This window comes from Protopterus annectens, chromosome 8.part0 (genome assembly GCF_019279795.1).
Source record: "Protopterus annectens isolate FY-2018-M chromosome 8.part0, PAN1.0, whole genome shotgun sequence".
In the NCBI taxonomy this organism is placed as follows: Eukaryota; Metazoa; Chordata; order Ceratodontiformes; family Protopteridae; genus Protopterus; species Protopterus annectens.
Genome location: NC_056741.1, coordinates 1,060,777,554 through 1,060,802,152, shown reverse-complemented (window position 1 = coordinate 1,060,802,152; position 24,599 = coordinate 1,060,777,554). Strand labels below are relative to the sequence as shown.

Sequence of the window (24,599 nt, the reverse complement as noted above, 5' to 3'; positions counted from 1 at the left end):
GCACATCCCGGGGAAGTTCAGTGTGATAGCAGACAAACTGAGCAGAGCAATTCTATTGCCTCATGAGTGGTCCCTGAAACAAGAAGTGGCGGAAGGGATATTCCACAGATGGGGCCAGCCTTGCTGCAACCTCTTTGTAACCCCAACGAACAAGAAATGCAGCAGCTATTTTGCCCTAATCCCCCCTATGGGAGATTCACCAAGGGACGCACTTGTACACAGTTGGCCCCCGGGTCTCCTTTATTCCTTTCCACCTTTTCCACTGATACCCAAAGTTTTACAAAAAGCAATGACTCTGGGAAGAACCATTATTTTAATAGCCCTTTACTGGCCTCGTCAGATTTGGTTCCCCTTTCTTCAACTTCATCTGTTGGAAGAACCTTGGATCCTGGACCCAGTTCCAGACCTTCTGACTCATTCATCAGAGGCTCTTCATCCCACACTTCACACCGTCAAATTGACAGCTTGACTGCTCCAATTCCAAGAATAGTCAGGTTTCAAAATCTCTCAGCTGCAGCTCAGCACATTATAATATCCTCCCATAAATCATCTACCAGGAAGTTATACCGTAGTAAATGGAAAAGATTTTCTATTTGGGCGTCTCAAAACAATATTGACCCATATCTAGCTTCAATTTCATCTGTCTTAGAGTTTTTGACCAAACCTTTCAATGAAGGAGCAGCTGCTGCAACCATTAGGGTTCAATTAGCAGCAATCTCTGATTTTCACCTTGGTGATCAGGGGTCTAATATCATGTTCCACAGACTCTCCAAAGCTTTTCTTAAGGGCACCGCTCATTTGAGACCCTCTATTTGGTCCCCAGTTACACCATAGAATCCAAATTTTGTCTTTCTCATATCATTGTTCCCCCATTTGAACCGGCCTTATCTTGTGATCTGAAATATCATCATGGAAAACCGTTTTTCTAGTAGCTATTACTTCAGCTCGGAGGGTTTCAGAGTTGCACACCTTGTCCATTAAACCTCCATATTTAATATTCCATAATGACAGAGTTTCACTCAGGGCAAATCCACCTTTTTTAGGTTCATAGGTAGGTACTAGGCTATCGGCCCAAGGGCCTAAGTAAGGCTAGCCAACAAGGTTCCCTGGCTTACGCCACCCAAGAAAGTTATTTTCTTGTGCCCCTGTCGAGCAAAGTCACAGAAGTGATCACCGGGGTGTATTTCCTATTTCCCAACCACTTATCAAGATTTTTCTTGAAGAGTGCTAATGAGGAACTTTGCTTGACATAGATGGGTAGCTTATTCCAGAGTATGGAAAATCTCTGGGACAGGAATCTATCCCTCCAGCATGTCCTTTTTATTGTGGTGACAAGGTTTAGGTCACTAGAGCATTTAGCTCGGAGGGATTGGGATTTCTTTAGGTGTAGCATGTCCAACAGCTCTGGGTTTGTCATAGCTTTATATGTTAGGCACAGATCACCTCAGAGTAGACGATATGCTACGGAGTAAAGTTGGAGTTGTTTGAGACGGTCAGTGTAAGGTATCTCTTTGAGGCCAGTAATTCTGTTTGTGAAGTACTTCTGTGGCCTTTCCAGCTGCTGCAGATGTCTTGTGAGGTACATTCCAAAAGGGGCGTTGTACTCTATAATGGGTCTAATGAGTGTCGAGTAGATGGGAACACTGACCTCTTTTTTTCCTAGATGAGAACCCTTTTGTGATGAGGTGTGCCACATAGAAGGATTTCCTGACTACTGTGGCGATGTGATTATCAAAGGAGAGACTACTGTCCACCTGGGTCCCAAGGTCTCTTATCACACATTTGGCATTAAGTAGACTGCCGCCTATGTGGTAGTTCATGGGTAAGGAATTTTTACCAAAGGGGATGACAATGCACTTTTTGGCATTGAGCTTGAGGCCATGGGTCTGACACCAAGCATCTGTCTCAGTGAGGCCATTCTGTAGGATGTCCACATCATTTGGGGACTCAACTATGGCTCCTAGTTTGCAGTCATCTGTGAGCTTTATTAGCCAAAGGCTTTCTGTGTTAGCCTGTACTTCAGAGAAGTAGATACCAAACAGTAGAGGTCCCAGGACTGAACCCTGTGGTATTCCACTTGTCACTGGTTTGAAGTCAGATTTGGAGTCTGCAACTTTTACAGTGTGGATTCTGTCAGTGAGCCACTTGGCAACCCATCTTGTGACATAGGGATTTATACCTAGTTTAGTGAGTTTAGCTATAATGCCAGAATGGGGGATGGTGTTGAAAGCCTTAGCGAGGTCAAGATAGGCTGTGTGAACCACCTTACCCTCATCTACGGCTTTGGTGACTGCTTCAAAGAAGTCGATCAGGTTCAGGAAGCATGATCTGCCTTTCACAAACCCAAATTGGGTGGGGGTCCAGAGTTTGGAGGTTACCAATGTCTTTGTTTATGAGTTCCATGATGATACATTCCATGACCTTTCAGACCAGGCTCATCAGGCTAATAGGGCGATAGTTCCCGAGATCAGTGGTGGTTCCCCCTTTGGGGAGTGGGATAACTGTTGCTGCACACCATTCAGTGGGCACAAAGCCTGATGTGAGACTATGATTGAACATGGTGTTTAGGTGGGGAGCCAGTTCGTTCTGAAGTTCGTGTAAAATGCAGCCTAGGATGTTGTCCAGTCCCATGGATGCTGTGTTTTTGGCTTTAGAGAGTGCAGCTTTTACCTGCGTAGTTGTGATTAGAGGAACTCTGCATTCTTCCTGTATAGATATGGGTCCTTTAGGGGGTGAGGGGGGGGGGGTAAAGTTAGCACTGAACCTATCCGCCAGGGCATTGGCAATATCAGTTGGTTCTGTAATTTTCGTGCCGTTGTTCTGTAACTCAGAGCAGATCTGGGTGTTACCATTGAGATTCTTGACATAGCTATAGAATGCTTTGTGGTTGTCCCTAGAATCAGTGGCGATTTTGTTTTCATAGCTAGCTTTGGAGGATCTTATAAGGGATCTCAGCTGCTTACTGAGGCTGACCAGGGAACTCCTCCACTCATGGGATTTTACTCTCTTTTGCAACAGTTTCTTCCTTCTGTTGTAGAGTTTGTTTATGGCAGGGGACCACCAGATTGGCTTCCTTTTTTGGAGGATAGTGTCTTGGTTCTGTTTGGGATAACACGATCCATGCACTCGTGTAAGTGCTTATAGAGTGCGTCTATGTAGGATTCACCAGTATTAACTGTATTGTCCATCTGAATGGATGTCATGAAGTTCGCCACTTCTGTCTTAAGAAGCCTGAAGTTGGCTTTGCAGAAAATTTTTACCGTGATTTCCTTAATGGGGGGTGGGGACGGGATGTGGATATCTAGGGTGATTAGCTTATGGTCGGATTTGACCAACGAGGAGTTGACTTCAGGTGTGGAACACCGGTCACTCATGTTGGTAATGACTAGGTTTAGGATGTTGTTGTCCCTGGTGGGGGTGTGGATAAGTTGATCCAGGGCATTGGAATTTATGAATTCCAGAAAGCGTTGAGCGAAGGAGTTGGTACATGAGTAGTTTTCCCAGTTAATGGTGGGGTAGTTGAAATTCCCCATTATTAGGGTGTTTGGTTGAACCCTAATATTTCCAGTATATCAAGAAAAGAGGAGTGGGAATCCTGGGGCATGGTGGGGGATCTGTTGCAAGCTACAATTTGGATTGCAGTTTTGCCCAGAGTTAGTTGCACTTGGATAACCTCGGATACATTATGCTGAACAACTAGCCTGGAGGTGTGGATATCCCTAATGAATTTGGACACACCTCCACCTTTGGTGTTCCAGTCCTGGTTAGGTGGCCGAAAAGTATGGAATGAGTTATAGCCTGGTAATGCAGGGGTGCTCTCTGGAGCCTTGAACCAGGTCTTAGTCACTACACAGATATCGATGTTCTTCATTTTAAGGAGTGCCTCGAGGGAGTGCATTTTGAGATTTAGACTTATAGCATTGAGTAGCATTACCCTCAGTTTTTGCTTGCCTCTTCTTGGTACGGTAGTGAATTTGTCATTTGAACCTTGCCTAAAAAAGGCACTATAGGGCAAGTAAGAGCCTTAGCCAGTATCCGGAATCCCATGGGTGACAGGTTCAGGCCATCTCTGGCAAAGCGTCGTGGTCTGTTGACCGTGTTGTCCCATGCAGACAGATACTGGATCCCCTTAGAATGACACCAGAAGCTTAGCCAGTTGTTGAAGTCATTCATTTTGTCCTTGTACTGTGGTATCATTCTGGGCGATGGCAGGATGCTGCTCAGGGCTAGGATCATACCTGCCTGGGCTACAAGATCAGAGAGCTCTTCCATGTCTCTTTTCATGTAGTCCAGGGAGGTACGTCTCAGGTCATTCACACCAACATGGACAATGACAGAGTCATATTTGTACTTGTTGTGGAGTGACCTGAGTGCGTGGCTTATGTGGCGGATCCTGACATCTGACAGGTAGCTGACAGTAACCTTCTCCTTGTTTAGCCTGGTGAGTGGGACAACAGTGTGCCTGACTATAGGGTCACTTATGACTAGTGTCTTGGGCATGTTGTTTTGCCTTATGGGCTCTGTGTGAGTGGCACACTGAGTCTGTGGGCTATGTGTCATTTGGGTTGTGTTGGGGGGGGTGGAGGTTGCTTGCATTTCTATGTTTGAGGTCTCTGTTGCTTGAGCACATTATTATTGAGAGCCTCCACAAATGTTTTTGTGTTGCTATGTGTGGATTTTGGTGGTGTAGGTTTAGTGGGACTATGTGATGAGTGTGGTGTAGTGCAAGTGTTTATCTTCCCCTCTTGACTGTCAAGTCCGGTCTTGGTTGGAGAGAGCTTTACCTCCAGTTTGTCTGGATAATTGCATTTCTCACAGGTTGTGGTGTAGGGTGGTAGGAGGAGGGGGTGGTCTGTGTACCTGAGGCAATTGCTATATTGCCCCAAGATGCCCAGATTCATCAGATAGACAGGAGAAAACACTGGGAGCTGACCCTTGGACATGCCTGAATAAAAAACTACTAACTACTTTCCTGTAGACAAGTGAGGAAATTGAGTATAAGAGCTATTTTTCTCTAAGCAAGTGAGGAAAGTAAGTACAAAAACTGTTTTTCTCTAGGTAAAGAGGAAGGTTGAGTGCTGTAGTAATTTGTAGTTTATTTAGTGCTAATGACAAGTTCTGAACACATGCTGAGCAAGAATAAGCAAATTCAAGTGCTAAAACTAAGAATATGTACCTGGATCTTGTGGTAGATACCTAGTGCTTATCACTCCCACTGATGAGCTAGAATGCTTCCCTCCAACACAGAAAGGCTTGGGGGGGGGGGCTCAGAAGCTTACACACAGTCCTGGATACAGCAAATCTGTGTTTGGACCAGACTAGTTAAAGGAAAGGTGAGAAACAAGCACAAACTTGGGCTTTTAAACCAGAAAGTTGAAAGAGGTGGAACAACTGCCAGTAAACTACAGTGTCTTGGCCAGAAACCACTCTTGTGGTAGATAGGCTACCTAGTGCTTACCACTCCCACCGATAAGCTCGAAGGGTTCCCTCCAACACAGAAAGGCTTGGGGGGCTCAGAAGCTTACAAACAGTCCTGGATATAGCATATCTGTATCTGGACTAGACTAGTTACAGGAAAGATGGGGAAACAAACGCAAATGCGGGCTTTTAAACCAGTAAGTTGAAAGAGATGGAAAAACTGCCAAATGGTCAATAAACTACAATTTCTGGGCCAGAAACCACTCTTGTGGTAGATAGGCTACCTAGTACTTAACACTCCCACTGATAAGCTAGAAGGCTTCCCTCCAACACAGAAAGGCTTATGGGGCTCAGAAGCTTGCAAGTAGTCCTGGATACAGTAAATCTGTATCTGCACTAGACTAGTTACAGGAAAGGTGGGAAACAAGCGCAAACGCCGGCTTTTAAACATCGAAGACACCATCTGTTCATATATTTTCTAAGTCGCCTTTCTTAGGTTATGTCATTAATTCTGAAACTTCATCTGAGGTATACTTTATACTGCCATTTGTTACTCTTGATTTTGAATGATTTTGCATATAAGGGTGCCTCACATTGGAATGCACCCCTGCTTCCACTGTAATGTCATATGATGAATTATTTTCCACTCTGTCAGAGGCATTTATTCATATTTGCTTTGAGGCAACATCCTATGGTGGGGGGTTTAGTAGCTATTCTTCGTTCTTTCGACCACTCAGAGAGATGGCCTGTTTTGAAGTCATTAAAATCCCTAGATAATTTATTACTTTTAACCCCTTTCAGTTTAACATCATATGCATCCAGCTTATCTTGCAAAGCTTCAAGCTTCATTAAGTTGTTATCTGATAGCCTCATGCTATCATGTTCCTTTTGCTTGTTTTCAGTTAGCCTCGTTACTTCCTGATCTATTGCCAGGACTAAATGGTGTAGGCCCTTTAAAGCCTATACTAAAAGGAAAAGGCATAAAAAGAAGTAAATGAGATGAACAACTCCCCTAGTGAGTGTGTATGATTTGAAGTACTTGATTGGAAGTTACCTGCTCAGTTGTAATTGGCTCTCTGATGTTCTTGAATGGGTGTTTTTTATGCCTGGCTACTAAGGATTTGAAAAAGGTTTATACTGAAAGTGCTTATCCAGGTTCATTCCAAACCAGAGTTTTAATTATTTTAATAAAGTTTTGCTTCATTTTAATCTACATCAGATTTGGTGGCAGTCTTGTTTCTTTGCCTGCTTTTTACATTGCTTGGTTTCCCTTTAGTGGTGCGACTTTCTTCTTTTTCTGTTTGCCTTGCTGTTTGTTGCACCACACACAGCATAATTTGTAATGGATATTTTGGTAGAGGTGGTGCTGCAGTAGCGTTGTCGCCTCACAGTAAGACATTGTCCTGTTCGATTCTCAGCTAAAGCGTCTTCTGTGTGGAGACATGTGTGAATGGGCATACCTTCGTTGAAGGTTGTGCGTCAGAGCTGGCAACTCGGCACGTAAAAATCTACTGCCAATCATTAGCGGACCGGAGTTCCGCTGTGGCGACCCCTAACCAGGAAAAGCCGAAAGACACAACAACAAACAACTATGGAAGCTGTTACAGGGAGAACAGTCACTGATTTACTGGTGGGTAAAACTAATCTACTTTTAGATTTGAATTTGGAAAAAGGAGTAAGTAATCTTTCTGTTGATTTAGATGATACAAATGCATTTGAAAGTATATATAAAGAAGTGGAAAATGCTGTGTTTAGGCTAAAACGCTTGCAATGCACAGTTTCCACATGGAGGCTTGCCTTCACTATCAAGTTATACCAAGAGGTTTACGTGTAAGATGTATGCCTAGTTGTGGCAATACATTTCCTGAACTGCTTGCTAAATGGCAAATCTTAAATATCGAAACTAGCTTCAGTTATATGAAGCTTTTTATTGAAATCTTTAAACCACATGAAGAGGAAGTAGCAAGGCTAATTAAAAAGCAAAAGGAACTTGAAAGCATGAGGCTATCAGATAACAACTTAATGAAGCTTTGCAAGGTAAGCTGGATGCATATGATGTTAAATTGAAAGGGGTTAAAAGTAATAAATTATCTAGGGATTTTAATGACTTCAAAAACAGGCCATCTCTTTCAGTGGCCGAACATACGAAGAACAGCTACTAAACCCCCACTACAGGATGTTGCCTGTAAGCAAATACGAATAAATGCCTCTGATAGAGTGGAAAAGAATTCATCACATGACATTACAGTGCAAGCAGAGATCCATTCCAATATGAGGCACCCTTATATGCAAAATCATTCAAAATCAAGAGAAACAAATTGTAGTATAAAGTATACCTCAGATTACGTTTCAGAATTAATGACATCACCTAAGCAAGGTGACTTAGAAAATACACAAACAGATGGAGTCTTGGATGTTGCATCTAATGAAGGGGCTTACTTTGGGTTACAAACAGGAGCGAAACCTAAAAAAGGCTCTACACATTTACCATTATATCAACAGCTTCCTTTTTTAATACAGACAAGGAATTCTTGGGAATCATGATCAGTAAGCAGAGAGAGGAAGAAGAGGAAAGCTTTACAATGAACAGTAATAGTTCCATTGTTGTTAATATCTCCAACCATACTGACTATAGAACAGCTGCAAATGCTAGAAAGAAGTTTAAGTTTTATACTCTCTTTGCATTCACCTTTAAGTGGATTTATTACAGATTTAAAATGCTTTGGAAGGAACATCAACTTGAGACATTGAGATATTTTTGGTAACAATAGCAAAGATTTATCAGACTGTGAAAGCGGTTATAGGAAATCTAAAGATTTATCAGACTGTAAAAGTGGTTATAGGAAATCTAGTACATTTGTTCCACTTTCTCATCCTACGGTCGAAATGTTTGTATGTCTATGTGAGAATGATGTGGCTGAATATAGACAAAGAAAAGGAGGCCAACGTTTTCATAATCTAAGCCAGAGTGGAAAAGAATTCATCACATGACATTACAGTGCAAGCAGAGATCCATTGCAAAATCATTCAAAATCAAGAGAAACAAATTGTAGTATAAAGTATACCTCAGATTAATTAATGACATCACCTAAGCAAGGTGACTTAGAAAATACACAAACAGATGGAGTCTTGGATGTTGCATCTAATGAAGGGGCTTACTTTGGGTTACAAACAGGAGCGAAACCTAAAAAAGGCTCTACACATTTACCATTATATCAACAGCGAAGAAGAGGAAAGCTTTACAATGAACAGTAATAGTTCCATTGTAAATGTATAGCATTGAATGAACTACAGAGAAGGAAAGCTATAACAAGTCAGTCAGCAGATAACGGAGGGGCAATTGTTATGGACTCCCTTAGGTATGATGAATAAAATGGAGGAGATGCTCAGTGACAAAGATACCTATCATAGAATAAACAAAAAATAGCTGAATAAATTGATTATGAATATTCGTGATATTCTTTATGAAAAATTGATGAACAGATCCATCGGTAAGGATCTATATGATTTTTTTTGAAGTGGCATATACAACAGTACCAGCGATTAATGGATTGCCTAAAATTCATAAGAACTCTCAGGATCCACCTATGCGCCCCATAGTGTCTGGGAGAGGATGGGTCACTGAGCCATTGTCCATATACGTAGAAGGAGAACTAAAGACGTGTCTACCCTATGCACATGCAGTCATTAAAGATTCAGTAGACTTTTTGAAACAGCTGTTTGGGAAAATGACACAGAGAAGATCTTATAAAGGCTTGAGGATGGTAACTTTAGATGTAAACAGTATGTTTACATTTATTCTGAATGATTACGGTATAGAAGCCATTCATGAATTTGCTGGCATGCACAATGTTCTATCTGTTGTTGGCTTAGTATGTAGCCTCTTAAAGCTTGTGCTTGAAAGTAATTTTTTGTGTATGGTGACATCTACTATTGGTGAAAATTGGGGGTGGCCATGGGCACCCCCTGTGCCAATAGTTATGCAAATCTTGTACTCACCCAGTGGGAAAAACAATGGAGTACTAATGTAAACAATAGATGGAATGGACACATCATTTTCTACAATAGATTTGTGGATGATGTGTTTTTGATGTGAGGTGATGAGTCCACACTGAAAGAATTTGAAGTCTATTTAACAAAAAACACGTTTTTGAAATTTGATGTAAAAACATCGGACACGGAAATTGAATTTCTAGATGTAAAATTATTTTTGGATGAAGAAAAGGGGATTGATACATTATTCAGGAAGCCTATGTGGCATAATCATATGTTATATAAATGTAGTATGCACCCCAGACATATTTTTCGAAATGTAGTTAACAACCAAGTTACTAGAATATCTAACGTGTGTACCAAAGATGAGGATTTTTTGGATGAACAAAAAAAGCTTATTGATAATTTTGTGAAGAGAGGCTATAACAGGAGAGACATAGAAATCAATCCTGGAGAAGCAATGACTATACGATTTCAGAAAGGACAGCCTTATTATTCAGCACAAGTTAGCACAGATTCACAAAATTCCTTAGCCAGTGGGAAGAACAGCTTGAGGTGTTTACTTACATATAGTACTGATAACTGCTGTTTGTCAAATTTATTGGTCAATTTTAACCTCAGACAGTAAAATTAGAGAAATAGTTGGAGACAATCCCTGCTTTTCATTTAAAAATAAAAAGAATCTCAAAAGACTATTAACGTTATAATAATGAAGCTAATGCAAATGATGGAATGAGCACGAATACCCAGCAGCATAGAACTGGCACTTTTAGATGTGGATTTGACAAGGCATGTCCCTTAATGAATACCACTAATACCTTTGTGCATCCTAGTACAGGGAAGAATTTCTTCTGTTATGGTTATGCAAACTGTACAAGTAAAAATATTATCTACATAGCAACATGTGTATCATGTTCAGCCTAATACGTAGGCAAAACTAATAGGATGTTCAAAGAACGCATTCTTCGATATCAATCAGATATCAAAAACAAAGTGAAAATGAATGGTCTATATAGCCACTTACGTGCAAACAAAGAAATTTCTTTTAAATTTATGGCCTTGTCTTGAGTTCATGAAACACCATGATGTGGTGACTTATTTAATCAAACTGAAATTGAAGAAGCCAAATGGATCATGAACTTGCGAGCTGATCTATCACCAGGACTAAGTGGTGTAGTCCCTTTAAACCCTATACTAAAAGGAAAAGGTTTAAAAAGAAGGAAATGAGATGAACAACTCCCCTAGTGGGTGTGTATGATTTGAAGTACTTGATTGGAAGTTACCTGCTCAGTTGTAATTGGCTCTCTGATGTTCTTAAATGGGTGTTTTATGCCTGGCTACTAAGGATTTGAAAAAGGTTTATACTGAAAGTGCTTATCCAGGTTTATTCCAAGCCAAAGTTTTAAATATTTTAATAAAGTTTTGCTTCGTTTTAATCTACATCAGCTTTGGTGGCAGACTTGTTTCTTTGCCTGCTTTTTACATTGATTGGTCTGCCTTTAGTGGTGCGACTTTCTTGTTTTTCAGCTTTTCGCTAGTGCTGTTTTATTAATTGTGTTAACTTAGCCCTTCTTCACTGCCACCGTAATGGATAAAGAATCTAAACAGGGATTTAAAAATTGTAAAACATGTGGGTATAAGATTATAGGACCTTCAATAATTTTGTATTGTTTGTCTGGGAGTATCTCACTTGGGCAGCAACTGTCCTTTCTTTAAGAACTTTAGTCTCCATATTCTTGCTGACAGGAAGAGCAAAGGTTGGTCCTTAAAGGTCTGCTTCACTCAGAAGTAGTAGCTACAAAGACCTCTTCCTCTCAGGATCCTGACAGATCTTCTCCAAATGCAAACCATTGAAAAAGAAGCGAGGCAGATGGAAGAATATTCTATCTCTGCTACGGAGAAACTGATCAACCAAAAGTGCCCAGGGTTTTCTCTTTCACCCAGACCTGGTCCTTTCCCTGCAGCCTTTATAGTCATTGTCTTCTAGTCTTCCTCCCTTCTTTGGCAGAAGTCATCCGGCATGATTTAGCTTAGAGAAAGGGGGCAAGCAGTTTGTCTTCTAAGCAAGAACTATCTAAACTGGTCCTTTTTAGACTTGCCTCAGTATATTCTTTTTTCTCTTATGTGTCCCTTAGGAGTCCCAACACCACATGGATTAGAAACAAATAATTGCCTTCAGGAAGGCACAATTGTGGTATGGTGTTATCTTGGCCCCCTGAGAGTACCCCACTGCATGCTGAAGTACTCAGTCCATGACCCCTAAACTTTTTCCACCAAGCCTTTTTTTTGGCACCAGTAACACTAATTGGCACTGATATTTGCACCTTGCCTTAACACAGACTGATGACTCTTCCTGCTCGTCAACACCCTGGGCACTTGTGATATCCTCAGCACAGTTCATGCCAATGCCAGAAGTCACTAATCTCTGAGAGCTCGGTGCCAATCTCGTATTGAAGTTGAAAACACTGATGGTACTTGCATCTGTGCGTTAGACATTTGTGGTCCCTGTACTAGAGGTCCATATCTTGACTGAGGCACTGGACTGTTCAGTGCCAACAGCCAAAGTTGGTATTGGTTTGTCGGTTCTGACTTGGATTCCTCTGCCTCCATTGGTCCTGGTCCCAAGTATTATGGTGGGTTTGACTGCTCAGAGGCACACAGAATCAGTCTGTTTAGAAGCACAGGTACTGGGTCTGCTGAGCCCCTCCAAGACATCATCAGTATTGGGGCCTTTTTCCAGTCTGTACATTTGCTTCCACAGGACAAGAGGACTTGTAGACCTAGTCTATTATGATCAGCGATGCCCTTTTCCCAGGAGAGTTTGGACAACTCTTGCCCCAGTCCCGCCTGGAAGATTGAGTGCAAGGGTAAAAAAACAAAGACTCCTCTTTAGAGTCCACTGCCTTGGGAAAAGATCTAGACGGCTTCTATTGTATTCCCTTCAAATGCACTACCTTTGGCATCATCTATAAAATGATGAGACAGAGAGGATCCTGGCCTGTAGACCCCACCTTCCCAAAAGCAGAGATCTTTCAGGAGGCGTACAAGGCCACTCCCCATGCAGAATTGGAAGTGTCTGCACTAGACAAGTAAATAGACATAGACTATTGTAAAACTGGGAAAGAATTAGATGTGGCTGAACAGATCCCAGGTAAACCAGACAGAGAGCTGCAGACTCCCCAAGGTCAAGCAGCACTGGAGCAAGAGACTTGTAGATTCCTTGGAGATTACTGAAACCTCTAATAAAGACATCCTGGAGGATACCCAGGCCATTCATCCATCGAACAGTGTGTCCAGAACGATGGACAGACTAGAGAAGCATGTGTATTGCATCCAGTACATTCTGTTATCAGCACCCTGAACTTCATGGGACACAGATTTCAGCGGGGTTTAGTAGAGGAAACTGCTGACACTATGAAGCAGTTGCCAATGAGTTACCTGAGGACACAGCTGGAGACCCAATTGGCAACAGTGAACACTGTCTCCTCAATGACCACACGTCTAATCCACAATGCCACAGATGGAGCAGCTAGGGTGGCTCGCTCAGACTTAGCAATGTGAAGGCAAGCCTGGCTGTGCCTTACAGATTTTGTAGATCGCTTTTATGTGGTATTAGTCAATGCCCCCTTTAATGGCACCATGTTTGATCATAAGTTAAAGAAAAGCTGTTCATCATGAGGAAGAGGGTAAAATGCTCACAGCTGTTGGGGTAAATTTTCCAGCCTGTCAAAGAACTTTCCAGAGGAATCAAATAAGTCTTAACAGTCCCAGAACAGACAACAGCAAAGCAGAAGTTTTGGGGATAGGAGAGACTTCCAGTCAAGCTGCTACCCAGGAAACAGAGGTGGTACTAACCTCCTGGGTTCTGAAGGATCTCTTCAGAGATTTTGCACATGTAAATTCTGGTGGACCCGCCTGACTGTTCTGCCCTGTAGGTAGTTGAGGGTTATCTTTCCCTACACTTTTCAACTTGGCTGACTATCACATCAGATAAGTGGCTAAGGGAAATTATATCCTGAAGCTATCTTATTCCTTTTTTGAAAGTGCCAGCAGACATGTAGTGCAATCTTCCAGCAGTTACACCCCCACAAAAAAAGAGCCAAGAAAGGAGGTCATGAATCTTCTTCTAAAGAGAACCACTCTGGAGGTTGCACCAGACCCAAAAGGATTCTACTCCAGGTTGTTCTTATTGCCCAAAAAGACAAAGGATACCAAACCCATTTTCAATTTAAGTATATTGAACTAATTTGTGAAATAGGACTCATTCTGAATGGTCTTGCTACAGTCTGTCCTGCTATGTCTCCAGGTAGGGGAGTATGTGTATGTGCTGTTTGGATCTTTAGAATGCCTGTATGCATACTTGCATATAAATATAGCAAAGGCATCAAAAAGATTCCTTCACTTCCTGCTTAGGAGCAAGTCATTGAGTTCTAGGCCCTGCGTTTTGGACTCACTAATAACCCCCCTCCTCAAAGATGTTATCCAAATGCATGGCTCTGGTCACAGCCCACATGCAACTTTTAGGAGTATATATATTTCATTATCTAAATGATTGGCACCTTGTAACCTCCACTATGGAGAATCTTCTTTTTGGAAAGCAGTACTTCCTCCAGCTCTGCCTGCCATTGGAACCACCGCAAAACGGCCAAATCATAATAGAATCTGAATGGAGATATGAAATCAGCAAGAAAAGGAGAGTAGTATTGATGGACCTGAATTCACCCTCATGTTTTGGTGAAAACCGTAACATGGTGGACCCTGGTTTTACAAAATCACACCAAGACAATGGTGATTTATATGGACTATATTTTATGTAGTGTGCATCATGAGGAAAGGTAGAAGGTTAAAAATATAAAAGACACCTGGGAGAACAAGGCCTAGGATAAAAAAGTATCAAATCCTTGGTGTATGCATTGATGCCAGAACTGGAGAAAGACGGTGCTAAATTTTCAGTTCCTGGTAACATTCCTGCAGGGTTAGGCAAGGCTTAAGGGAAAGATGATCCCCTGATGTAGAAGGAAGTAGGAGTCCACAAAAAACACAAAAATTGACAGAGCAAAAAAAAACTATAAAGATGGCAAAGTAGACTGTTGAGAATAAGAAATAAACTGTGTAGTGTTACTATTATACATGAAGAACAGAAATTCCAGATAAACAAAATACTTAGAAAGATTAACAGAGAAATTAAAGGAAAGACAAATACTTGTACATGAAAAACTGTCAAAGGTTTCAAAGGGAAATATGTATTCATTAACAGAACAGATTTATGAAAAATGTTACATGGATGAAGGAACTTTGGGCCACCTGGATAAAGAAGCGATAGAGAATGTACAAAAATATAAAGAATAAAATCCAGAGATTTTTGAAAGGTACTTAAAAAAAAAAAAAAAACACGGGCATGGGAAAGAAAAACAGATTCTAGTATGGTGTAGTATTTATGCAAAAAAAAATATATATATATATGTGTGTGTATATATATATATATATATATATATATATATATATATATATATATATATATATATATATATATATATATATATATATATATATATATATATATACACACACACACACACACACACACATTTGAATTAAAATATAGGTAACAACACCTGGATATAGAACTTTTGACAATACAAAAACGTAAGAAAACAGCGGGGGGGGGGTAGAAAATAAGATTAGTAAGGAAAGTGAAGTTATGAATTATCTGCAAGGTGAAGAATTAAGTGTGGAGAATCCAACACGGGCAGTGTCACAGCATGATGGAATTACAGGTCTCCAGATTAAGGAATAACAGGAGGAATGGGACATTTGAAGAAGATTAGCAGTGTAATGATGCTTTGGAGCCTTCTGTAGCAGACCTGTTTGAAAACCCAGTTGAAGTTACATAGCAACTAAAGGAGCAGTGAACAGTGACAACTCTGCAGGTAATGTTGCAGAGGGACAGGACAAAGGGTTCCTATAAGAAAGAGCAATATATGAAGCAGGGTGCATTTGATGAGTAGTGTTCCATAATGATTTTCTGGAACGTTCTGAAGATTACTCACAGGAACCAGAGAGCAAATAAGATGCTCTCAATCCAGAAAAAAATGATTTCAGGGAAGACCTGCTTAATTTAATAGAGATGGATAGACATATTAAGATAGATGAAAGCGGAAGATTACAGATAGAGACCCAAAAATGTTAGAAGATTGATAACCCAGTCATCAGGACTATTAAGAGAAATTCATGCACTATAACGCAAATAAATAGAATATATTGTTTTGCATTTAAACGAATAACAGATAATGTTACCACAAAAATACAGAGTAACAAAGGAAGCATCAAATAGGGAAAGCTATAAAACAAGTTAAGACAAGAAGTATCACTGTTAGAAAAGTATAGAGAAGGAAACAGATCATCAAAAATACATAAGACCTGATAAAATCAGCACGCAGTATCAAAAACAGATCAAGATTTATCATATACTATTGCCATAGTAAACTAAAAATATCAGTATAGGCAGAAAAAAAACTTGGAAGATATACAGATAAATGTAAAGGAAAAGTATAAAATAAGCAATGTATGGATGACCCAAAAATATTTTGCTGTGAGTTGGGAAACAAGGCAACAAGAGACACCACCTAAAAAGGAAGAAATAGGCACATTTTAGGTTCATAGGTTCATAGGTTCATACTAGGCTATCTGCCCTAGGGCATTTATAAGCCTAGCCAGAGTGTGTTTGGCTTTCGCCACCCATTTTAAATTAATTTTGCTATGCCCTTTTTCGAGGTTAATATACTGTGCCTCTGTCTAACAGTGACACAGAAGTGATACCGGGGGTAAACCTACGATCTCCCATCCACTCATCAAGATTCCCCTTGAAGAGAGTCAATGAGGGACTCTGCCTAACCTGGACTGGGATTTTATTCCAGAGTGAAGGGAGTCTCTGGGTTATGAATCTGTCCCTCCAGCATGTCCTATTTATTTCAGTGCTGAGGTTCAAGTCTCGAGCGCGTAGCTCGATGGGATTTGGATTTTCTGAGGTGCAGCATGTCCATTAATTCCGGGTTGGACATGGCTTTATACGTCAGGCACAGATCGCCTCTGAGCAGGCAGTATGCCACTGAGTAGAGCTGGAGTTTCTTTAACCGGGCAGCATATGGCATCTGTTTGAGCCCTTTGATCCTCTTGGTGAGGTACTTTTGGGGTCTTTCCAGTTGCTGCAGGTGTCTGGTAAGGTACATCCCAAAAGGGGCATTGTACTCAATTATGGGCCTGATGAGTAAAGAGGCACGATGACCTCCCCTGATCTAGATGTGAATCCCTTCATGTTTAGGTGGGCTATATAAAATGTTTTTCTAACCACTTTGGCCACGTGGTTGTCAAATGAGAGATTGTTATCAACTTGGGTCCCCAGGTCCCTAATTACTTCTTCTGTACTTAATGGATTACCACCTATGTGGTAATTTGTGGGCACTTTGTTTTTGCCAAAGGGGATGACTATACACTTTTTGGCGTTTAGCTTGAGGCCATGGCTCTGGCACCAGTTGCCTGTTTTTATGAGGCCCTTTTGGAGGATGCTTGTGTCGGCTGGAGAGTCGATTATGGCGCCCAGTTTGCAGTCATCTGCGAACTTGGTCAGCCACAGTCCTTCAGTGTTGGCCTGAAGAACTGTTTCTGAAGACCTTGTTGAACATAAAGATGCTGAATGGTTAAAAGAATTAAACAAACCGTAAGTTTCTAATATAGAGAATGTGAAATGGGAGGAAGTAACAGACAGAGAAATCGAGACAGAATTAAGAAAAACTCCTAAATGGAAAATTCCTGGCCCAGACGCCATACCTAACTGCTGGCTAAATGATTAACATAGATGTCCTTCTCTTCCCAATGTTGCAGTATTCATAACATGAGGGAGATCCCTGCCTAGGTGACCCAAGCATCCAGCCAGTATACCAAAGACTTAAGCTACTGCAAGGTATGTGCAACACTGCACATAGAACAGCTGACATCAGCAATAAAAGTGACATCTGCACGTACCATCCTCAGAACTTTTCTACCGCCAGTCTGAACAACGGCTTCTACCATTTGTCTGAGTGCAGAAAATTTCCACTCTTCAGTTAAGTGCCCCGATAGGGAAAACCTTTATTATGCTTTTGCTACTGCATGTTTTTTTAAAGGTTAATGTTTTCCTCGAAGGGCAAGTGCCATTGTGGAAGACGGATTCCACACACAGACAACCACGACCAGTGTCTTTTCTGTTTGAGTTCTGATCACTGTTATAAGGCCTGTGCCATCTGTCAGGTGTTCGTCCCTAAATTGCTTCATAGTTGTCTGTCTGCCTTTAAAATATATATCTTGAAAACCAGAGATTAAAGCATCTAGAGCTAGGCACGGAAGATACTCCATGTCTGTCAGGTGAGCCACTGAAGAAAAAGGTGAAAAAGATGAGGCCTGAATGTTGGGCTGCACCTCTGATCCCAGACATCCCTCTCAAGGCCGATGAAGACCCGGAGGTACAGTGGATATAAAATGTGTACAACACCCCTGTTAAAATGCCAGGTTTTTGTGATATAAAAAAGTGAGACCACAATAAATAATTTCAAAACTTTTCCCACCTTTAATGTGGCCTATAACCTGTACAATTCAATTGAAAAACAAACAAATCTTCCCAGCTTTCTTCCCAAGTTGCCAGGCACTCCATAAAGTGCAGTTATGATGCAGTTGAGGTGTCTGCAAGATGAATTTTACATGACTGCATAGTAAGATAATCATTTAATGAATATTAATTATAAAATGGGCGTGGAGGATGTTTCATCGGCCTGTTGTGATGTTTGAGAGGGTATTTAAGGAGAATTATGAAGTTATGTTGTGTATTCTGATGAAGTCCCGTCTTTGCAGGAACGAAAGTGCTAAGTACTTGTGTTTTTATTAAAGTTATTTCATCCAGTATCCCGCTCTGGTGCGATTTGTTGGATTGATATATTTTTCGTGCTGGGCCTAGTTTTTGTTTTTATGGGTGTCTGCAAGATCAGCAACATCTGGTTCTGTCCTCAGGAGATGCTCCTGGCTAAGACTGCAACCATTGCCTAAGGATTTCAAGGCAAAACTTACAGATGCACCTCTGGACAGCAATGCCCTATTTGGTTCTAATGTTGCAGTCCTGTTCAAATCCCTTCAAGAGAAAGGAAAGGAACTTCAGGAACATAAACATATTTTTGTTTTACCAGTTCCTAAATACCATAGGAACTACCCTTCTAGGCCTAGTTTTGAAATGAAGAAGACCCGTGCACCTTCCTAACAGCACAAGAAGGGCACACGCAGGCAAACGCCTCCTAGGTCTCAGCCATCCTCTACTCAAAAGGCCCCCCTTTTCAGACAAGCCAGGTAGTCTGTGACTATCTGGCAACCCTCTCAGAAATCCCTCTTTCCCAGTGCCTTTCTCGTTTCCTTTCAAAATGGACAAGCATTACTGCAGACAAATTGGTCATGTCTGTTGTCCAAGGAGGTTACTTCATGACTTGGAAAACCACTCCTCCCTTCACGGGGATTCCACAACCCCCAAAAGACCAGATTCATCTTTTCCCTCATGTCATGCAAGACTTAAAACCACAAGGAACTGTACAGGAGGTTTCCTCTTTGGAAACAGGAAAAGGGTTCTATTCCAGGATGTTTTTAGTCCCCAGGAAAGATGGTCCTTGGAAGATAATCTTAGACTTGTCTCAACTTGGTCACTTCCTCCAGGTCCCCATTTTGAGGATGCTCACCCTGCAAACTCCTCCTTGCTACCTCAAGCTTACTTGGTTTTCTTAGACATAAAAAATGCATACCTTCACACCCCCATCCACCCTTGATTCAAGAAATTCTTACATTTTTCTGCTGATTCCTCTCATTTTAAGTTCTGTGCTTTGCCCTTTGGACTCCCTACGGCTCCAGGGGTGTTCAAAAAGTGTCTGGCTCCTGTCATTACCTTCTGCAGACTCCAGGGAATTCTCATCTACCCTTACGTCGATGATCTGGTCATTCAAGCAGAACATCCAGACACTTTGCTGCAAAACCTTCAAACCATCATCTCTTTGCTCCCCAGTCTGGGGTTCACCATCAATTACAGCAAGTATTTCCTTTCTCCTTCTCAGGACCAGGTTTTCCTAGGTTGCAGGATAAGGACAGACCTTTTGATGGCATTCCTGCCTTTGCAAAAGGTGCAGTCACTGCAGACATACTTCCAATAGTTGCTTCCTCTGTCCTCGCTGACTGCCAGGGAATTCCTCAGGATGCTAGTGTTCATGGCTTTGGTTATACCAGTGCTGTCCCTAGCCAGACTGCATATGCAAAAGTTCCAGTGGTACCTGAAAACACTGTGTTCCCAGCATTCTTATCCACTAGAGTTTATTCTAATTCTTCCCTGCCTAAAGAAGGAATTGCTTTGGTGGATTCAACAAATTTCTCAGAATCCAGGACTTCCCCTTCAGCCACTTCCTCCAATTCAAAATTTCACAGATGCTTCAGATCTGGAGTGGGAAACACTTCTGGGGAACCTAAAGGTCTAAGGCCTGTGGTCTCCTTCCTTACGGAAGCAACACCTCAACATCAAAGAGATGAGGGCTCTGATCCTGGCCCTTCAAGCCTTCAAGTCATCTTTTCTACCAGGCCCCTTGAAGCTGTTCACAGACAACACCACAGTTCTCTGGTATGTGAACAAGCAGGGGAGAACAAAGTCTTAACCTACTCTGCAGATTAGCAATCCAAGCATGGGAGATTGCTGTTCAAGCAAAGGTAATTCTGACAGCTGTTTATATTCCCTCAGCTCAAAATGCTCAGGCAGACACACTGAGTAGATCCAAGACACAAGCCCACGAATGTATGATCCACAACAATGTTTCTAGACATTCTTCACTAGTGGGGTACACCTCAAATAGATCTCTTTGCCTCCCCTATGAACAAACAGCTTCCAAAGTTGTGTGCCACAGTCCCATACCCTCTGGTTTGAAAGGTGGACACCCCATTATTCTCATGGAAGGGGATGTTTCTCTACGCATCCCCCCTCTTCCCTAATTCAGAAAGTCCTGCTGAAGGTACAGAAGGACAAACCTAAAATCTTGTTGGTGACCCCCTTTTGGCCAAGACAGCATTGGTTCTCTTCTTCTTCTTCTGCAGTTAGCCAAGGGCAGTCATCACAAGTTAACTCATAGGATGAATCTACTCACACAAGACCAGAGATCTCTTATCCATGCACATGTAGTAACACTGAACCTGACTTTGTGGGTGATAGGCTTCTGATTCCTTTCAGGCACCTTTTTTTCTAAGGACGTGCTTCTAGTCCTGCAGGACGCCAGGAAACCTAATACTAGGAGATCCTACTTGTCCAAATGGAAGAGGTTCACCATGTGGTGTCTTAATAAGAGGCTATATCCATTTTCAGTGGATATTCCCCTAGTCCTTTCTTATTTGTGTGAGTTGCTCAAGGCTGGATTGGCTTATTCTTCAGTTAAAGCCCATTTCTCAGCCATTTCTGCATGTCTGGCTTTGTCTCCCCCCTTTGCTTCTGGACTAGTGGGTAAACTTTTCTTAAAAGGTGTCCTTTACATCAGACCTCTAAGAAAACCTGTTCCTCCTCCATGGGACCTACATTTTGTTCTGGAAAAACTGTCCCAGACTCCCTTTGAGCATTCTCCTTCAGCTTCCCTAAAATTCTGCACTTGGAAAACTGTTTTTACTGGTAGCCATTGCTTCTGCTAGGCGAGTTTGAGAACTCCAATCTTTAATGGCTTCACAACCCTTTCTGAATTTTCACAAGGATAGGGTGCCCCTTCGTACCAACCCTTGCTTCATGCCTAAAGTGGTTAATGACTTGTCCCTCAATCAATCTATCCACTTAACCACCTTTTCCCTTCACCTTAAAACTCCAGTTGAAGGGTGCTGCACACCTTGGATGTACACAGGCAACTCGGATTCTATTTGGATAAGACAAAGTCCATTAAAAAGTCTAAGCAATTGTTTGTTTCCTTTCACCCCAGGGTGCTGGGAAAACCTGTCTCTGTACAGAATATTTCATCTTAGATCTCTAGAGCAATTTCCTTTTGCTTTGTCTCTCAATGGAAAACTCTTCCTTCCTCTGTTAAAGCCCACTCCAGGAGAGTGATGGCTTCCTCTGAAGCCTTCTTTAAAGACCTGGGCACTGCTTCTATCCTGAAAGCAGCCATTTGGTCTTCTGTCCGTACATTTACAAAACACTACAAGCTGAATTCTGTCTCCAGATCCAGAGCAGGATTTGCTAGGCATTTCTGCATGGCTTTACGGAGACCTGTTGTGCTCCTACCCCCCTTCTCACTCATGAGCTTTGGTATTCTCCCTCGTGTTATGAATACTGCAACATGGGAATAGAAGAACAAAACTTAAGAAGATTAAAACCTAATATTGAAAACCGCCTTGACATCTAGGAATGAAGTCCAGGCTATAAACCAGTTCCTATTCTAATTAAAGATTTTGGGTGATTGGCTCCAAAAAGTATTGGATCAGTTAGACAGGAAAACAAGTAAAATGCTTCCCGCTTTTCAAATGATAAATAAAAATTTGTGCATAGCAAGATTATATATTCCCTGCTCTGAAGGATGTATGGGGCCCCCTTGAAATTGGTTGCATGTGTATCTGCTGACCTCACTGGGTATGAAATAATGAAAGTTTTAAAACATGGGGAAAAAAAGTCTAAGGTGACATCCTGACTTAGTTTAGCAGAAGCATTTTGGTGTGAAGTAGGAACAGAAATCAAACCAACAAAAATCAGACAGCAACTGAATGTGCCAAAAACAAAAGAAAGAAATATAAAGAAAAGGATCAGATGAGAAGGAAAGAAAATTGGAAAATCCATAAATATCGTGGGAAGTACAGAGATCTCCTGGAAAAACCTCATGTTGACCAAGATTTGACACACGAATGGTTAAGGAAAGGTGAACTGAACAGAAAGATGAAAGGCTAATAATGGCAGTCCAAGATAGTGGCCTACATTTACCGGTTTTGTTCCCAAAATATTCCAGCAAGGGGGATATCTGATTCATTGTTTAGATTTTCATAGATAGCACTTTTTTTTTTATCTTAGTACAAAGGATTTTGGAAAAGATTAATGATGACTTGTGTCCTATTCTCTAGGCAGGAAAGGGCATAAGATTTCCAACATCACTATGTCTAAGTGGTTATTGAATTGTTTTCTATATTGCTACACTTCTGCAGGTACACCTTTGGCCATAATACCAAAAGTGCAGTCTGTTAGCACTCAGGTCACTTCTATTATTTTCTTACATAACTTTCCATCAAAGGAAATCACAGCACTTGCTTTGTTATCCTTGCATACTTTTGACAAACATAGTTTGAGTATTCTGTCTAGGGCTCAGGCCTGCTTCAGACTGAACATTCAAAAGGTTTGCTAGTGTAGAATGCCAGAAGTTAGCAGGGGATTCTCTCCATTGGTTTTCTAGTGTCTGGACAGGACCAGAGAAATACTCAAGTCATATAGTTACGAGAGTGTTAGATTTATCTGGTCTCTGTCCAAATACTGAAGTGACCCACTTGTCTTTCCTCCTCCCACATAGTCATCACATGAAGGACCTGTAGAGAAGCTGTATTTTTTTTTTTTTGCTTTTCTTACTAGATTACATGTTTATATGGTTCCCAATATTGTCTTATAGTGGGCTTTTTTTTAGTCTTTTACTTGATCTGTTGAGTTTGTGTAGTAGATGGGATTTATGGTGTAGAGGAGGAATTTGAGCCTATGAGGAGTTTGTAGCTGGGTAGGATAGTGATGGAGGCAACTAGTCTACTGGTTTTCCAGTTTCCTGAGAAATATCAGATAAATCCAGCATTCTGCTAAGTACATAACATGTGATGTTGTCCTATCTTGCCTTCATTCTTCACTGGTTGGGTTCAGAACCGATGCTCGGTTCTGACTCGGCCATTTACAAAAGCTAAAGGTCTTCCACTGGCTCGTGGCTGTATCCCTTTCCCATCATGCTCCAGTAAAGCTCCCCAGATCTTGTTTGCCGCTAAACAGATCGGGTGCTTCCGTTTTGGCTCTGGATAAGTTGAAGAATGTTTTCTTCTCATATTGATATAGCTGCTGTTTTTGGCTGTTATTTAGTTAGCGATTAGTGTTTAAGTAGTTTTCTGTTAGTTTAAGAGAGTTCGCTTTTATGCTTTGGTTCTGGACATCATTTTTTCCTTTTTCAGGCCTGTGTTACTCTCTATCCCGGCTTAATTTTTAGTGTTCAAACCTTTTTTATACACTTATTTAAATTAGAGAGTGTTATTAAGAAAATTGTTGTTCCTGTTGCTGCTTCCTAACTATAACCAGCAGCTCCTTTAAGTTAGACAGCTGCCATTACCCATTTAAGTTAGAGGACCATCTTTCTTCCTTCCCCCTCCCTTTTGAGCTAGCCAGCCTCATTTCAGTCAGAGAACTGCCACCCCTTCCCTTTCTTCTTGTTAAATATATATATATATATATATATATATATATATATATATATATGGTCCCATTCACGTTGTCAAACTTTTACAAGTTCGAATGTCATATGGTCGAAACCATATGTTTAAACTTGTAAAAAACTTTGAATGTTGCAATGGAGATCTCTGTAAGGGAAGCTTTCCCTTTCCTGCAGTGTAGTGTGATCTCGGAGTTTTTATATTTAAGTAGCAGGGGGTGCATGGGGGCTTGCAATCCTGCTTACAACCTTCAGGTAAGTTTTTTTTTTTAATAAGTTCGAACATATGGTGTCGACCATATGGTGGTTGAACTTTCAAAAGTTCGACAACGTGATATAGACCCATATATATATATATATATATATATATATATATATATATATATATATATATATATATATATCTTTTTCTTCTTCTGGAAGGACCTATTGGATTTTGTTTGGAACCTACGTCCAAGTGTGAGCCCTATCTTTTCTGACTATATCTGTTCCTTATCTATGATTAGGAAATAGAGCACCAAACTCAATCTGAGGCAGTAGGAATGGAGTAGGGCATTACGGGTAGAGGGAGGAGCTTGAGAGTTGGATCCAAAGTCTGACATATGCAGCCGAGTCGGATCCAAAGATCGGATCCATAACCCATAAGTGAGGAAGAATGAAAATGGACAACATAGATGCCTAGTTATAATGCATACATAACTTATAATTTTCTGATTCTGTATAAGCCCACTG

General features: G+C 41.1%; 1 protein-coding gene across 1 annotated transcript in view; it reads left to right on the top strand.

The window, feature by feature from the left end:
• The window catches only part of PPP2R1A (protein phosphatase 2 scaffold subunit Aalpha), a 2,558,186-nt gene that overhangs the window by 1,623,537 nt on the left and 910,050 nt on the right, over positions 1-24,599 (top strand). The window lies entirely within an intron of this gene.